The following is a 14,567-nucleotide window of genomic DNA, read 5'->3' on the forward strand; positions in this document are numbered from 1 at the left end:
AGAGTAGTGAAGAAAAATTAGCAAAATAATGTTGTTGCCATTGATGTTTTTATTATTAAGAGAAGGAAAGAGGAATTTAAATCTTTAGCCTAAGTAGAAGTGTCCTAATAAACTCAGTTTGGAACAAAAGAGCTTTCTGTTTCCATGTCCTGTGCTTGTGGGAATCAAACTTACTAAGTACCTATGGAGGTACTGAAAAATCAGTGTGGAGGTCACAGTTCATTAATAAAATAATTAAATCTTATGTGTTTAGGATACCAAAATTAAAAAGGGACAATTAGAAGTGAATTTCTCAGACTGTGAAAGTGATCACATAACCACACAATGAGCAATTGACTTGGTATGACTAATTTTAGGACCTAAGGTTTTCTATTTCCATTTTCCCAAAGTAATTTTCCCCCCTCAAAATTTTACAGCAGAATAAAAATATATCCTTTCACTGTGTAGCTTGCTAAGCTGTATCTTCATAGGTATTGATCACATCACATCACTTATGGCATATGTATTCATATCAAAATACTAAGCCTGGCCTACCAGGACCTATTGAAATGGATCCAGTCTTTCGTTACACTTGTATAAGATTTTATAATGCTCTTTCTCTTACTTGATTAATATTTTAACCACATTGTTGACTGTATATTTTCTATGTACACAACATATTTTTTTTGTCTCAAGACCATTTTGACAGTTGTCCTGTCCCTTCCTGTCTTTTATCACATGCCCACTTCAAGTACACAATGAGTATACAACTGCATTGCCTTCTTTTAAATATTTCACAACGCAGAGTACTAACCACTATACGATCATGGCGCCTTCTTTTAAATATTTCAATGTAAAGGTCACCTTCTCTGTGAAGATTATCTACTGCATACCTATTCATACAGCCTTGATTTCTTGCCTCATGACCATCTTACCCCACAATGCAGTGTGTTATCATTTATTATTTGTGTACTTGTGATCTCCTTGATGTATCAATTAACAGTATTTCTACAATAAACTGGAATCATTTAACTTGATTTCTTGTTTCTCTGTGTATGTACTGTATATGAGGGTGAGGGACTGATCAAGAATAATAGAACTGAAACATCAATTCAGTAATACAAAATACCAAGAACAGTCTGTAGAGTATTCATTTTTATCAGTGCTTTATCAAATGGGACAATCTATTAATAAACTCAGTGTGGGACAAAAGAACTCACCTGAGCTTTCTGTTTCCATGTCCTGTGCTTGTGGGAATCAAAATTACTAAGTTTGTGTCTGGGGTAGCAACAGCAATCAGAGCTCTTTGATATACCACCTCGCAAGACAACTGGGGACAATAGCATTTGTTATTCTTTATTAAAGAACTGTTTCTGAAAATTATCTTAGAAGTAAAATTTTCCAAATAATTTCCATTCTATGAAGTATGGCTCTACCTACAAAAATTACCTGCACTGCTGCTCCCATGATGTATTGGCAAATGTTTGCAATGGATTCCATTACTTTCACAAAAGCATCGGGAGGTACACAGAGGCCAAAGAATGAATATGGCAGATGAGCTCATCCAGCAGAGTCAACCCAGTAAGATCTGTCTCCTCAGAGACTAGTCGCTTCTCAGGCAAGACTACTTCTTTGGCTGTGACATGGTCCTTTGAGAGAATGTGCCAATAAATATGGCCCTATTTCGAAGATCAGGATTATTAGAATCCTGTGTTGCCAAACTCAAGACCTGGTGTACCACCTCCTGTGTTTCTGACTGTTTCTTGAGAAACAGCTTCACTGTGGCAGTGAGCAGAGTGAGCTGCCCCTGGGTGCTCTCATCAGGAACACCTTCCAGGAAGCTCTCTAGGAACTTATCAATATTGTCAATTCCTCCAGCATATTCTCCCACAATCCAAGTCATCTGGCTTGAGCACCTGGCTCATCCAGAGAATCTAAGCATCATGGCCTCTCATACAGAGTAGAGTGGCCATGATGCTTTAACACTTGCTGGAGGTACTTGTGGAGATGTCCCTGATGACAACAGTCACCTCTTGGTCTTGGATCACATAATTTACTTTGGTCTGGATGAGATCAAGCAGTGTGTTTACATGACATTCTGAAGATTGCTCCGCTTTGATGGTGAAACTGGACACTAAATGTGTCCAAAGTTGCCTGACACTACTGAGTCAAAAAGCAGAGACAAGGTTGAATTATCTATGACTCTTTATTTCATATTGGTGGCAATATGGAGTGAGAAGCAGACTTCATGCCCTGGAAAAATCCTGCTCCCTCTTCTTCTGCCAGCTGGCTGACTATACTAGGGTGAGGGAAAATAACTACGTGCAGCTGGGAGTGTAACACGGGAAGGGGAGTGTAGGATCTGCAGGCTGGCCTCTAGGAATTCAAAGTCTGATAACAAGGTGGCTAATCTTCTATGATGTTCAAAACAGCTTAGCCTGTTCCTGGAACCGGAGAATCGTTGGTATTCCTGAGGCAAACTCCCAGATGGATCTGGGTCCAGGCACAGCAACCAAGTCAAAGCATCTCCTGTCTTTGGTCTGCTTTTAAAATATATTTCTTTTCTGAGTAATGGACCCATCCGGCTTGTTCAAGGTTACTTTATCTTTTACAGCCATGTTTTTCTTCTTGCAATACATCTTCCAGTTTCCCAGGGTCTATAAGAAAACCTCTTATCTATAGTTAGTAAGGTGAATAATCACTAAACAACTGTGGTCCTATTCTTATTACTTGTCCTTCCCCTATTAACGGTACACTGTCCAATGGCCTAACAGTCAGCATCCACTTCTGTGACACATTCCTTCAGCTCTGCCAGAACCTGAGCAATATTGGCTTAGGATGCCAAACGGATATGATGTCCAACTTCTCTAGTTTAACACAGATGGAATCATTCTTCACAAAGAAGACTATGATTGCTTGATTTAAGATTTCAGGCCTTTTCTGGACAATTAGGTTGATGTTTCTCAGGGCAACATACTATACCTCTGGCTTCCCAGACAGCAGAGTGACAGGAAGGGCCAACTTCTTCAGCAGCATATTGTAGTAGTCAGATTCCTTGGGTAACAACTCTAGAAGTTTTTCTTTTAAAAATATATTTTATTGATTTTTTTTTATTTCTTTTTACAGAGAGGAAGGGAGATGGAAAGAGAGTTAGAAACATTGACCAACTGCCTCCTGCATCCCCTGTACTGGGGATGTGCCCACAACCAAGGTACATGCCATTGACTGGAATCTAACCTGGGACCCTTCAGTCCACAGGCTGACGTTCATGGAATAGTGGTCTGGATTCCATATGGAGATCTATTCCCCTGATACACCACTGTGTTCAGTGTTTGTAGCCTGGGCCCCGGTTTGGCATTCTTGGCCCCACCATGAAATGATCTGGAACCTGAATGTAAGTCTGAGCCCAGGATGTAGATCTGGGTGCTTGAAGGAAGGTGTAGTCACTAGGGGGCGCTATAGGCCCAGGTGGGAGGTTTACCTCAAGAGTAATACCTTGGGATGATGAAATGGTGGTCTGGACTAGCCTGGGTATTTAGACTCCAATAAAGGGATTGGCAATGTGTTCTTGTCTGGGTTCTCAGAATGGCCTTCTGGTCCTCTCCATAAAGATCTGGGACTTGGCCTTAATGGGTTTGGCTCAGTGGATAGAGCATCAGCCAGTAGACTGAAGAATCCCAGGTTTGATTTCGGTCAGGGTCACGTACCTTGGTTGCGAGCACATCCCCAGTTGGGGGTGTGCAGGAGGCAGCTGAACCATGTTTCTCATGGATGCTTCTAACTCTATCTCACTCTCTACTTCTCTGTGAATTAAAAAAAAAAAAATGGTTTGTGACCCGGATTGAGTTCTGGGTCCTGGGAGAGCGGTATGGGCCAAGGAGAAAGTTCTGCGTTCTGGTGGGCAGTCTGGTATCTCAACGGAATTTTGGATTACGGAATAGTGGTCTGGGTTCTGTATGGAGATCTATTCCTCTGATACAACACTGTTAGAGTTTTTTGTTTTGTTTTGTTTTGTTTTTTGTGGCCTGCACCCTGGTTTGGCATTCTAGGCCCCACTATGTTGGTCTGGGACCCGGATGTAGTTCTGAGCCCCTGATGTAGATCTGGGTGCTTAGAGGGAGGTGTGGTCACTAGGGGGCGCTATGGGCCCAGGTGGGAAGTTTGGGTCAGGGGAAGGGCCTGGGGAAGATGAAATGGTGGTCCGGACTAGGCTGGATATTTAGAGTCCAATAAAATGATAGGCAATGGGTTCTCATCTGGGTCCCCTGAATGGCCTTCTGGTCCTGGCCATAAAGGTCTGGGATCCAGCCAACAAAGGTTTGGCTCAGTGGATAGAGCATTGGCTTGCAGACTGAAGGGTCCCAGGTTCAATTCTGGTCAGGGGCCCAAACTTTCTTCATATAAGTTCTTCACACTTCAACTTAAGTGAATTATTGATTATTTTACCCATCTGGAGATTGACTTCTTTATTTTCCCCAAAGAGCCCAACCCTTCCTCTCTGCCCCTATAGGCCCACTCAAGTGTCTTTCTGGTACCACTCCTGCTAGATCAAAAAAAAATGAATAGATGGTGGAAATTTTGCATCTTAATTCTTTATGTCTTAGATAATACTGAATATTCAATCTGCTTTCTTAAAGTTGCATGTACACACGTGCACACACACATGCATGCACACACACATGCGCTCACACACAAATGAGTGCACCACTAGAACACTCACATAAATCAAAGACGTTCCACTCATTTTTACAACTATCATGGATTTGTGTACTTTTTACAACTGCCCAGCAGATGGTAGCAAAGTGTCCTGAGGAAGGGCAGAGGGCATTGTAAAGGTTAGAGGCTAAGCTGTCCATTTGGAGGTAATAGGACTTAAGTAAGCAGGAGACTTCTCAGTTTCATCTGAGACCCAAAGAGAATAGATAACACAAGGCCAGGGAGGGGGGGCGAGGGGGGGGGAGAAGGAAGGAAAGGAGACAGTGGGAGGAATCTGGGCCAGGAACAGGCCGTTTTTTATTTTTTTAAATTTTATTTGTTTATTTATTTAAAACTATATTTTATTGATTTTTTTTTACAGAGAGGAAGGGAGAGGGATAGAGAGTTAGAAACATCGATGAGAGAGAAACATGAATCAGCTGCCTCCCGCACACTCCCTACTGGGGATCTGCCCGCAACCAAGATACATTTGCCCTTGACCGGAATCGAACCTGGGACCTATCAGCGCAGCCGACACTCTATCCATCAAGCCAAACCGGTTAGGGCCAGGCCATTTTTAGATTGGAGAATTTTATTGTCAACATTGTTTAGAATTGCTTTACACTTAGGTGATAAAGACAGATGGCAGTTTTGGTGTTGCTTTAAAATTTTCTATAGACAATGCTCCCCCTTATTGCCTGCGCCTGGAGGGACCACTACCATCACCCCCCTGGACAACATCACTAATCTTGACTTGCCTGGTAGATGACCACTGCTTCCAGTTTACAAAATGAAATGCCATTCACCCGAGAACAAATTACAAAAGAGCCCAATGGCTTTCTCAACCAGCCTTTGAAGAGAAGAAATTTAAAGATTTAGATGGGACTAAAAGAATTTTATTAGAAACAGAAGATTGCTTGAAAACTTTGCTGGAGAATTTCATTATTATGCTAAGTGAAATAAGCCAATTGGAGAAAGACAAATATCACATGATCTCACTTATTTGACGAATCTAATGAACAAAATGAATTGACAAAAAAAAAAAAAAAAAAAAAAAAAAAAAAAAAAAAAAAAAAAAAAAAAAAAAAAAAGACCTGAAGCAGGGAGTCATGGAACAGACTGACATACTTCAATGTGGGGTTGGAGGGATAAGAGATAAATCAAAGAACTTATATATTTCCATGCATAGCCCATGGACACCAGCAAGAGGGTGGTGAAGACCTGGGTGAGTGGGTAGGGGCTGGGAAAAGAGGGGGAGGGAATGGGAGACTTCTGTAATCAAGAATAAAGTAAATAAATAAATAAAAATTAATTTCTGTATGAGAGTGGGAGGAAGTGGGCCTTTCCCCCTTTTCTTTAAGCTCAGAGAGACAGGATTTAATGGGACAATGTGGGGATCTTATTGTAAATAGATTCTCACAGTTTGGAGAAGGCAGTAGATTTGAGTCTAACATACTCAGAGGAATCCAAAAAGGCTAAGACTGGGGCTTTGGACACTGATGGCCAGTGTATTTATTTATTGCTGAGTAATGTATTATCATAACCTTAGAGGTTTAAAACAACACACCTTTATTATTTTAGTATCTATGGGTCAGCAGTCTGGACATGGCTTGATTGCATTGTTTGCTTCAGGATCACACAATGCTGAAATCAAAGCGTTGGCAGGGTGTCAACTGAGGCTTGACTAAGGAAAGAGTCACTTTCAAGCTTCCACTATTGTTATCATAATCCAATTCTTAGTGGTTGTAAGAATTGGATTATGATACAACAGGCCCCATTTTCTCGCTAGTGTTTATTGGAGGTCTTTGTAGGCTGTTGACTAGAGGCCACTCTCAATTTCTAAATGCTGTTCACGGTTCCTTGCCACATAGAGGCCCCTAAATAGCTGCTTGCTTCCTCTAAGCCAGCAAGGAAGAGGAAGAGACAGATGCTACAACCTTCTACACTGCAACTATTTAACCACACACATATAGTCAAATACAGCCTGACACTTTTGCCTTATTCTACTGATTTAAAGCAAGCCACTGGTCTTGCCTATACCCAAGGGAGGCAATCACAAAAGACATGACTTCTAGGAGGCAGGAATCCTGAGAGCCTGCCTAGAGTCTGTCTGCTACAACCATACAGGAAGAATAGGTGGTATTGGGATGGCCTGTCTTACATGTAAGCCATATGAAAGAAACTACAGCTGGGTGGTCTTAGAGCTGACTCCAAAAATATCAGGAGAAACAAGGAGACCTTGAAGCTGGAGACTTTCTGAAGACACTCAGGGATCAGGCAAAGGAGGAACCAAGAGCAATCAGCTGAGTAAGTGCATTAGAATTTTAAGGGAATCACAGCCAATGAATCTCATGATGCAACCACAGGACATCCAACTCCTGACCTTAAGTTGGGAAAATACCAATGAAGGAAGACATTTTCTGCTCCTCAGCTCTTCTCATCCTACCTTAGCTCAGCAAGAATCAGAAATCCCTCTTAGCAAGCTAGCAAAGGACATATTGAAAGAGAGAGAGAGAGAGAGAGAGAGAGAGAGAGAGAGAGAGAGAGAGAGAGAGAGAGAGAGAGAGAGAACATTTCTTTCTTCTTCCCTTTTTAGACAGGTGTTCTGTCTAAAGCAGACACAAATGAGGAAAAGAAAATGTGTTTACTGTCATTGACAACTGAATTTTGATTCTTGAGTAAGATTTTGCATTTTAGTTACTGAAGGGACTGGAGAACTCTTCACTTGCTGTAAGTAATTCATCAAATAAGAAGTTGAGGGAAACTAGGCACACTAAAGATGTTTGGAAAGAACAGATGTTTGGAAAGGACAGATGCTCAACATCACTAATCATCAGAGAAATGTAAATTAAAAACACAATGAGATATCACTTCATACCTGTTGGAATGGCTATTATCAATAAATCAATTGATAACAAGTGCTGGTAAGTATGTGGAGAAAAGGAAACACTGTTGGTGGGAGTGCTGATTGGTGCAGCCACTATGGAAGACAGTATGAAAGTTCCTTAAAAAATTAAAACTAGAACTGCCTTACACCCCAGCGATTCCACTTCTGGGTATAGATCCAAAGAAACCCCAAACACTATTTCAAAAAGATACATGCACTCCTATTTTCACTGCAGCATTTATTTATTTATTTATTTATTTTTACAATAGCCAAGATATGCAAGCAATTGCATTTCTCTAAGGAAATATCAGAGAGCAAATTCACTAAGCACTTGCTGAGGAGGAAAGTGTGGGGTTTTCCAGCTGGTAAGAAGGAAGCTTTCTGCTGGTTGTGGAAATAGTAGACTGAAAACTAGCACTCTGGGTGGGAAAAATGAATTGTTTAAAACAACTCCTGTTCAAAGTTTATAATCATTCTCCAGCTTCAGTGGATTAAATTAGTTGTAATAAAACACAAACTCAGCTTTGATTTATTTCCCAGAAACAATTATCTTTTGTGCTCAAAATTAATTGCTAGCCAAAATTATAGAAATACATTGATGAACATTTTTTTTAAATGCCATTGAAACTTGATATAATATAGGTACTGTGTGTAGAGGTTTAAAGAAGAAATATAAAATTCTTCCAAATAATGTATTTTAATAATATCTGCAAAGTGATAGTAAAATGGTTCTATATCCACTCTCACTGTCTGATTTAAGAAAATACTTAGGAAGACATCTTATCAAGTCTTAAACATGCCATTTCACAATTTTTTAAATATTTGCAGCTAGATCTTTAAATAAGCTCATAACTACGTAGTTACTTGAAGTGTGCAAATAAATTATCATTATTTTGACTATGAGAAGAGGAAAGGAAACTGATGGTGAATCATCCAGCTTGCTATTGTACAGTTCCCATGAAGATGAAAACCCAGCTCCCCAAGAAATTATCTTGCAAATTCAACATTAATTGTAAACAGATAATTTACCTCTCTCTATCTGGCCTCTCTGTCTTTCACCAAAATGATGGTGAGTTTATTTGGCAATAGTACAGTGAACAGCTAAGAGACTATATTTTCCATTCTTCCTAGTAGATAGAAAAGGCAGTGTGACATGGCTCTGGCCAATGAGTCCTAAGAGGAATTTTGCTGGGAGATTCTTGGGAATGTGCCCATTTTTATTTAAGGTATCACTCCTCCTTTTCATAGCTTTCTTTTCTCTATGGGTAGGTGAAAGGAAGTTGATGGTGAAACATCCATCTTGCTATTGTACAGCTCCCAGGAGTATGAAAACCCTATGAATAGTTGAGTAGAAAGATAGAAGAGCTAAAAATACCAAGGATATTGTGAATCTTCTTCATTAGCTCTAGACAGCCTCCCCTGACATCTTGGATAACCTTACTTTCCTAAGCTTTGGTGTTCAGAAATCTGTGGCATAGAACTAAATGCAATCTCTGATTGATAGACTAACATAGGTATCTCTAGAAAGAATAAACATAGTTCATGCAAATGAGAAAATAAACCTGAAGATGTCCTAACAGAGCAAGGCTCAAAATGATCTTCACTAATATACTTCTTCTGACACTTTGGGACATGCCATTATTTAATACTAGAGGCCCAGTGCACAGATTTGTGCACATTGAAAGAAAATCAATTTTAGAGGCTGGGGAGGGATCCCAGGAGGTTGGCTCAAGGGTCGTTCAGTCCCAATTGATTGGCTGGATCCCAGCAGCAAGCTAACCTACCAGTTAGAGTGTCTGCCCCCTGGTGGTGAGTGTGACTGGTCGAAACAGTTGGACACTGAGCATATTAGGCATATATATATATATATATATATATATATATATATATATATATTAATTTCATGCATTGGGAGGGGGATGTCTCCTCAGCCCAGCCCCATGCAGCCTGCTGCTGTTTGGTCATTACTGTGATGGAGTCCTGGTCAATTTGCATACTCCTCTATTATTAGTATAGATTATAGTTGTAATGGCTTTAGAGAGTCTCTGGTTTTGTTCATCTCTAGCATTAAACAGGTTGGGAAATGGGGCTGCCCTGAGTTATGATTCAGACTCAGTGCTCCTAACTCCAAGGTCAGTATTGTTTCTTTTGTGGTGTGTTGTGTACAGGGACTCATACAATCTCTTTTCTTCCATTGATTATTAATGCTCTACAGAACTATTATTACCTTAGGGAAGCAAGATTAGTTAATAAGGGAACAAATGTTGTTTTTATACCAGCCAATTATTATACCAATTATCATTAGCCCATTATTATATCAATTTGGATTTTCAGGGTCTCATAAATACTTTTACCTTTAACTGCATTGAAACATCTCAAAGTGACTCTGGACATAAGTAGATCATGGATGTAAGCCATTAATTATCTTCAAATGCAATTGTTGAGGAGACCACAGATTTATCTAGCAAATTGCCTGTGCTAGGACCAGGGACATCTCAATTTGAGTATGTGAAAGTTTCATGTATGAAAAACACAATGGGCTTGGAATAGGCAAAATAGGATTCAATTCCTAGCTTGTACAATTACAGTTGTGTGAATAATCATATGAAAATTTTGGCAGCAGAATTATTTGTGTTGCATTTTTTAGTGAGGGGATTGTTTGTATGTATGTTTGTGTCTGCATTTCTTATGTGTTTTGGTACTCCTGTCTATAGCAGTGACACACTCAGATAGATTTCTTAGCCATCAACTAGACATTAGCTTTCCATTTTTTTATTGCACACATAGGAAAATGTAGAATAATCAGACATGTAACTTTATCAGATGTGCACATTTCCAGAACTTTCTGTTCATAATGACACATGAAGGGAGAAGCCAACAGAATGATCTCTTGCCTCCTGTGAAGATATGTGAGTAAGAGATGCTCTCCTGTGCTGTGGATAGTGAAGAATTAAAACCTATAATTAATTAATGTATTTCTAATGTATTAATGTCTTTTTACTTAGTGGTATAAGAATGATCTAATCTGCTCTAATATTCCTTAAATAGAGTCAAAATTCTGGCCCCCTTAGCTGTTGATACTCTTGCTTTTAAATATAAATAGTACAACACAATGCAAGTGGATTTTATATTTGTGAATTTAAAGCCTTTGAAAACTATGTAGGGGGGAACAAATATCAGTATTGTACCTGCATTTGAAAAAAAAAAAAAAAGGATGAGGCAAAATCAAGGTGGCTTAATTCCAAGGCCAGTATTATTTTTTATGGCCAACCAATCAATAAGTTACAAAAAGTTACATTAAAACAACATAAAAAAGAAAAGGAAAAAGAAAAAGAACGATCCCTGGTGGAATAAACAATGTTAAAAGAGAGAAAAGGCATTTTTACTTACTTATAGAGAGAAATTAGCTTCATTATAAATTCTCCCGAATTTAATGAAGCCCTATTGATTTCTAAAAGTTTGTAAAAATTTAGAATAATAGGTACAGGGGACTCTCAGAGGAAAAAGGAAAAAACAAAGTGTACTAAAAGGAACAAGGTCGTTTCAGTTAAGGGAAGTTGACAATGACCTGGTGAAGATAAGAAACAGATGTACATTGTTATCAGGCCCGTTTTAAGAAGTCCTTTTGTAAGCTACTTTTTAACAGACATTAACAACAGAAATTTATAACAGTGTTAACAGTATTTGGTTTAGAAAAACAATGTGCAAGATTTACTTGACTCTCCTAACTATGGCAAATTCTTAGAACAGATAGCTTAGTCAAATTCAATTGCAGACAGTTGTCTGTCTTCTCCCCAAATTTATCTCAGAATAAAGCAGCACAGGGGCCTGTCAATGTTTTTGTGTTTGGGAAATTCAATGATTATATTACAAAGGTTTAGAAAGCAAATTAACTGAGGCTTCCTAAAATTCCTTACATGTCTTCTAAATCAGATAAGTGGTCATCTATAACACTAAACATTTAATGCTATGTAAATGTAAGTGTTGGATTGTAATAACTAACACCTTAATAAAAATGAACTCACATCCAGACAAGTACTACACATTATGTGAATAGTGGACTAATATCAGAGTGTGTCAATATTAAACAGAAGAAATTAATGAAAAATCTTTGTTAACATGAGCATTTTAATTTATTTAAAATTTATAGGTAGAATGATAAAAATTCCCTACATTTCCAGTTTTGTGCTTATATTCAACAGTTTTTGTTCCTCATTAGCATTCCAGTTAGAGGGTGAAATCAATAGAGAAAAAAAAATTGTCAGATGTCTGATAAAATGTCTCATATTTAAAAAAGTAAAAAGCAATATTTTAAGTAATATTGCCATCTAACAACATTAAATATTAAACATTACTGTATTTTAATATGTATACTATGTTAAAATTAATATTTTTTTTCAAGAAGATTAAGACTACAGAGGATAGAATTGGTACCTAGGTGGCAAAGTTTTTGCCTCATCTCATAGAAATTATATTCAAGTTTTTAGGGAAAATTTTTATTTTTATAACGGTAAAATGAGGTCCAAATGTGTTAATTGCTAATTTTTCAGAAGAAGGTGTTCTATTAATAAGTAAATTATATCTCCTCAATTACATGCATAGATGCCTTAGAATCTTTGTTACTTAAATCCTCTCCCCTTCTCCCCCATCTCTTCCATCATGTCCCCATCCCCCATCCCCCACTCAGGTCCTCCCCACCCCATTGTCTGTGCCCATGGGTTATGCATATATGCATACAAGTTCATTGGTTGATCTCTTCCCACCCACACTTTTTTGCCTTTCCTCTGAGGTTCAACAGTCTGTTCCACACTTCTAAGTCTCTGGATCTACTTTTTTTCATCAGTTTATTTTTTTCATCAGATTTCACATATGTGTGAGATTATATGATATTTACCTTTCTCTGACTGGCTTACTTCGCTCAGCATAATACTCTCCAGGCCCATCCAAGCTGTTGCAAATGGTAAGAGTTCTTTCTTTTTCACAGTCACATACAATGAGTGGCCAGATTATCATGATCTCTGAACCCATAATAATCTGGCCACTCAGTATGTGTGTGTGTGTGTGTGTGTGTGTGTGTGTGTGTGTATGTATGAGGCCTGGTGCATGAATTCGTGCATGGGTGGGATCTGGCCAGCCTGGTCAGGGGTGGGGACATGGGCAATTGGCCTGCCTGCCTGCTGGTCAAACTCCTGGTTGAGGGGACAATTTGTATATTAGCCTTTTATTATATAGGGTATACACTGAGTGGCCAGATTGTTATGCATTCAGAGATCATAATAATCTGGCCACTCAGTGTAGTATTCCATTGTGTAAACATACCACAGTTTTTTATCCACTCATCTGCTGATGGGCACTTAGGCTGTTTCCAAATCTTAGCTATTATAAATTGTGCTGCTATGAACATAGAAATGCATATATTCTTTCTGATGAATGTTTCGGGTTTTATAGGATATATTCATAGAAGTGGGATCACTGGGTCAAATGGGAGTTTCATTTTTAATTTTTTGAGGAATACTGTTTTCCATAATGGCTGCCCAGTTTGTATTCCCACCAGCTGTGTTGTGTATAATCTTCTTGGTTCTTACTCACAGACCACCAACAGTAAAACACTTTCACATAAAGGACAGCATGCTCAAGTAATATTCAATTATATCTATGTACCACAACTTTTTAATTCACTCATCTATTGATGGGTACTTGGGTTGCTTGCATATATTGGCTATTGAAAAATAATGCTGCAATGAACATAAGGGTTGCATATATTCTTTTTCCCTTATTTATTTTTAAATTAAATTTTATTGGGGTGACTCAGTGTGCTTTTCTCTTCCCTTCTAGTTGTAGAATTTCCACTTAGCCAGCCTTCCTGTGGTTCTGGATATCCATTTTGTCTTTTAATTGTAGTTTTGAAGTTGTTGTGTGAGGCAGAAATTTCAGGTATTTACCTATGCCGCCATGTTGGTTTCTCCTGGTGTTCTTAAATTAAGATGACATTTGTCATGGGGATGGAGATGACAAAATGATAGACTCTTGCTGAGGTGTAAGCCTGAGCTCAGCTACCAAGAGACTTGGATCCTCATCCTCCTTTTCCCCCTGACTTGACCCATGATCTGTGGTTTGTTCAGCAATATCAAGTCTGGAGACTAAAGACATGGGATTAAAATTTTCTCCAAGCAATTTATAAGTTTATTAAACCCCACTATCTTAGATTTTCTCCTCTCTTGGGGCAAGTCTTTCCAGCCATTAGGAAATTGAGAAGCTTGGAGCATGACATGCTGCTAGCTGTTGCTCCTACCACCTTAGCCATGCCCCTCTTTCTGAGCAAAGGCTATTCTCCTGGCCTCCTTAAAAGGAACGTGAAAATAGAAACAATGTTGCCTCAACAAAAATCTGTACTCCCCAGAATATGAGCTTGTTTGCTGCCCTGATGGCTCTGCTTCTGATTCTGATCCACTAACATCTTTCTAAAGATGTGCCTGGTCTTTGCTAAGCACGAAGTTAGGAAGATATGAAGCCGGAGGCTGAGAATAAAGAGGCACCTATAAGAAGTACCAACTAGGAAATGAGTCCCCACAGGTTGTTTTCAATTTGCCAAGACCTGGAAAATGGAAAAATAAATTCTCCCAAATTCAAACATTACCGTTCTCACTAATTATCGAGTGCCTAGTTTTCATAAGCTGTTAACATCCTTTCTCTTAATTTTTCCCAACAGCCATATATTGTAATTATTATTATCCATTCCCATCTAGTAGGTAAGAAAATTCAGACCAAAAGGAACTAATTGAATTACCTATAGGCATGCAGGAAAACAAATTTTAAATGAGGCCATGCAACTCACTCACCCTCACAAGCTCTTTTTGTGTGTTACTTTTAATTTGGTTGTTTTCCAGACCTTGACATTTTAAAAGAGGAAACTGATGTACTTTTTTTTAAATGTAGAAACTATGCATAAGTACAACAAGACTCATATCTTGTATAATCATAAACCTTACTCTGGATGAGAGACAGG

General features: G+C 38.7%; 1 long non-coding RNA gene across 1 annotated transcript; it reads right to left on the bottom strand.

Moving 5' to 3' along the window:
- Window positions 1-55: 55 nt before the first annotated feature.
- On the bottom strand, window positions 56-379 carry LOC118713707. Its single transcript, XR_004986362.1, has 2 exons — window positions 182-379; window positions 56-104 (listed from the first exon to the last, which is right to left on the bottom strand). It is a non-coding gene; the product is annotated as an uncharacterized LOC118713707 (long non-coding RNA).
- Window positions 380-14,567: the final 14,188 nt, after the last annotated feature.

The sequence above is a fragment of the Pipistrellus kuhlii genome, unplaced genomic scaffold (genome assembly GCF_014108245.1).
Source record: "Pipistrellus kuhlii isolate mPipKuh1 unplaced genomic scaffold, mPipKuh1.p scaffold_m20_p_9, whole genome shotgun sequence".
Taxonomy (NCBI): domain Eukaryota; kingdom Metazoa; phylum Chordata; class Mammalia; order Chiroptera; family Vespertilionidae; genus Pipistrellus; species Pipistrellus kuhlii.